The sequence below is a fragment of the Buceros rhinoceros genome, unplaced genomic scaffold (assembly GCF_000710305.1).
Source record: "Buceros rhinoceros silvestris isolate BGI_N320 unplaced genomic scaffold, ASM71030v1 scaffold4112, whole genome shotgun sequence".
In the NCBI taxonomy this organism is placed as follows: Eukaryota; Metazoa; Chordata; class Aves; order Bucerotiformes; family Bucerotidae; genus Buceros; species Buceros rhinoceros.
Window position 1 is genome coordinate 38,817 of NW_010397020.1, and position 3,757 is coordinate 42,573.

Consider the following 3,757-nt stretch of genomic DNA (forward strand, 5'->3'; position numbering starts at 1 on the left):
GGTGGGGGGGGGAAAAGCAGAGAGAGATGGATAGTGGCTCTGATTCTGGTGTCTAATGTGCCCTGTGACCCAGCTTTCAGGGACTGTATGAGTGTGTTAATACACTTTTCTTCAGCTTTGAAGGTGCTCTGGAGGAACTGGATTTTCTTTTCTAGCAACTGCCCTTCTCCTTTTTCTTAATCTTCTCCTACCTGTTTCCAGTGAACCTCGGTGCCTAGGAAATCCACCCCTATCTGCAACACCTGAAGGACTTCAGCGTTGGGTGAACTTTCACGCATGTTCTCTGAAGCAGTTTCATCTACAATGCATAGAACAGGATGGGTCTGAGCCAGGACAAAAGTCACTCCTCAAGTCCCTCGCATGCGAAAAGCTGTGTGGGAAGGGTAGGTCTCCTGTTCTCCCTGGTAGCTCATGCCTACCTCACCAAGCAATGACAACGGCCGTAAGGAAAGCGAGTGTCTCTACCTCAGAACCTGCCCTCGGGACCACACACCGAGACATGGGCTAGGTGTTAAGTCACCATGAGCTTTGCGGGCACCTGTGAGACCATTCTGGTGGTCAAAGTCAGTTGTGTACCCACGTGCTTACGGGCTCAAACCCGGGACAGCTGACACTCCTCCTGCCTGGCTTCCGTCTCTGGGCTTGCCCGGGCTCCCACCCTGCTTGGGGGAAAGACACTCACCATCGGGTGAGCATATGCCCGGCGTGGCTTGGACTCGGCCGAGCCTTTCTGGGAGCTAGTTCTGTTGAGAGGTAATGACTCTAACACGTGAAGTGCTTCCTTTCTCCTGCCACCTTCCATTTTAGGAATCATAGAGGGAAACATTCACAAGCACACCGTTCTCTTCTGGCTGTCTTTACTAAGGTCCAACCTTATTAATTTGACTGATATTGCTTCCACGGTAACAGAAATCAGAGGAACTCTGGGAGAAGCATTACAATTTCATTGCCCTTTGTACAACTTTTTCTGGAATACTGCAACCCTAGCAAGGCTGCCACCAAAAATATTTTACCACCCCTGGACCATCAGGAGGTTCATTTATGTGGTTTGCTTCACTTGAGTGCTGCTGTCCTGGGGGGGTCGACCCCACCTGCCCAGTGCTTCCCAGCCCCGGCAGCAGCCCTGGTTTGGTGGGACTTAGGCAGAGCTAGACCAAAGACATGTATGCATCCCAGCAAAGCTGGCTCATAGGATGGTCTTAACTGTAAGAATGTTTCCATTATGGTTGCAGTCTGTAAAGAACTGGTTGTAAATGGATCCAGAAGAGGATAATCCATTTAAAAATCTATTTAAAAAAAAACCAAAACATTTTCAAGAGGGCTCTACTCTGTGAAGGCTGGTTTAATCCATCTGACAGATGCCCAAGGAAATAACCCAGTATTTTCAAGAAGAACCTTGGACACTTTTATGAAGGTTTAACCTCTGTAATGCTTGAGAGAAAACAGTACCTTCAAATCTTACCAGACAAAGTCCAGAGTCAGTCAAAAATATCGGCACCTTGTTTCTGTTGGACATAGTTAAACTACTAGCAAGTGCTCCTGGTGAGCTCTTGAAACAGTGGTTTTGATCCAGGATAAATGTAATGTATGTGTAGCTTCTTTGCCAAAGATACAGATGGACCCCTGGCTGCTGGACAGTACGAGTGTCGTACAGCCTTAGTGGCCCTAGAGTGTCACCCTAGGATGTGCTCACATCTTCCTTCCTAGGCAATGCAGCAAGAGACATTAAGTCGGGAGTAAACCCGGTGTAAGTCCATTAGATCCCAGCTCACTTGTACGAGCTCTTTGCTGAAATGAAGACATCATTATAAGCCATTAGGTTTTAAGAACTGTGCCGAATTAGCCAAGCTTTTGAGATTTGTTTTGTGAGAAAATAAAGCTTAGTGAACACATTCTGTGTACTTGGGAGCATCTGCCTGTCTGGCACTTCCCCGCATACATTTGGGACATTTTCATCGCTTCAGATAAAATCTCAGAAATATTTACTACTCACACATTTCAAGAACATAGAGTAAGTTCCATGAAAGCAGAGGAGAGAGCCCTCACTGGTTTTACGAGATGTCTGCGAAGGAAATAGAGCATCATGAGTGCAGCTCTTGTTGGGCACCAGAGAGTCCCCAGAGAGACAGTGTTAATCTCCTGGCTGTGGAAAAGCCTTAACCTGCGTTCTGCCTTTTCAGACAGGAGGTGGCCTGCTCTGCTGTTGAGGCGCTCTGAGCTCCCCAGGTTCTCCAGCGTCTTAAGATGCAGTAAGCTCACTCTGCAGTCCTAGTGTAATTCAGGAGGACGTCAGTCAGGGACACTCATCCTTTTTAATCCAGACTTTCTACTAGTTCCCACAGAAAAGTGCATTCCAGGCAGCTCAGGGATGCAAATGCTGACAAGGATGCAGTCCTGGAAAACTCTTCGGGAGACCTGGATGTCCGATTCCAGTTCACTTCAACGGGTCCTGAAGGTCCCTATTCCTGAGCTGCTTTTTCAAGAACCAGCACCAGATAGTTACCGTTCCGTGAAGATAGCCTCCCCGCTGTTACTGCCACCACACGGTGCGAATCTGGGTATTACTCAGGGATGTAGTTAACAGAATAGAAGAGTTTCCATCCAAAGGGTACAGATGTCACTACTTCACCACAGCTCATCTCTAGACCTTGTCCGATCCGGCACGGCGCCACTGGATGCTTGGCCTGGGAAGCCTTCATGCACACACAGAGAACAGAGCAAGAGAAACATGGGCTGGAAATTCCACTCAGCAATTCACCTACGTTCCCTGTGCTGCAGAAGAGGGAATTTTTTTCTCTAGGATGATGTTTACCTTCGACACCAAGGTCAGTTTCACTTGTATCTGTCCTGAAGGTTACAGTTCAATTTTTAACTCCTGAACGCCATCTGTAGTCACTAAGTTCTCATGCCACTTCAGCCAGCTACCTACACAAACCACACGATTCCAGAATGAAAACTTTACATCTCAGAAACACTAGAAGTAAATATTTTGAACACTTCATTTAACATCTTTCCTCAAGTGCGCTCATGAAACCTGAACAATCTCACAAACAGGTTGTGCCAATGTGGATTGATGCATGTCAGCAGGTAAAACTTCTGGCCAAACAGAAAAAACTCATCTAGCTCTAGCCAGGACATGTGAGTGACACCGTAACAATCATAGCCAGATGATGACTAGGGTGATTTTACCTGTGAAAACAGCTGCACGAGCATTAGTCTACCTTTGCCGACTTTAATTGCCTGATTTGCTGGGACAAAAATCTGCTTAGCTACCTGCATGGATTTTGAATAGCACAGAACTACACCATACAGTTACTTGTAAGCATTCAGAAACAAGCGGGAGAGAAAGAGGCTATCCAGACAATCCAGGTGTAGACGTTGGGTAGACAGACAGACTTGGGTAACGCACCGCTCGCTACATGCCTATGCATCTGTATTGACTTCAGGGAGTGTGCTGCACCCACAACAGGTCCTTTCGACCTGTTCCCTAGAGCTTTCCAGAGCAGCCACATCTGTGGAGGGTGGTGATTCCCCAGTGAGAGGGACCAGCATTTTCAGCACCACTAATTAGAAACAGCTTGGGTCGGTTTGGTTTTTTCTCCCAGACTATTTGCAGGTCCATTCATGGTTAGTTCATGTAATGCTCCCCAACATTTATCTTTGCCTCCTATTTTAATGCTGTGTACCAGTCTCCATCAAATTTCATCCACAAAGTCATGAGTCAGCTAAGCTGAGCCCCTTTGCTATTTTTAGCTAT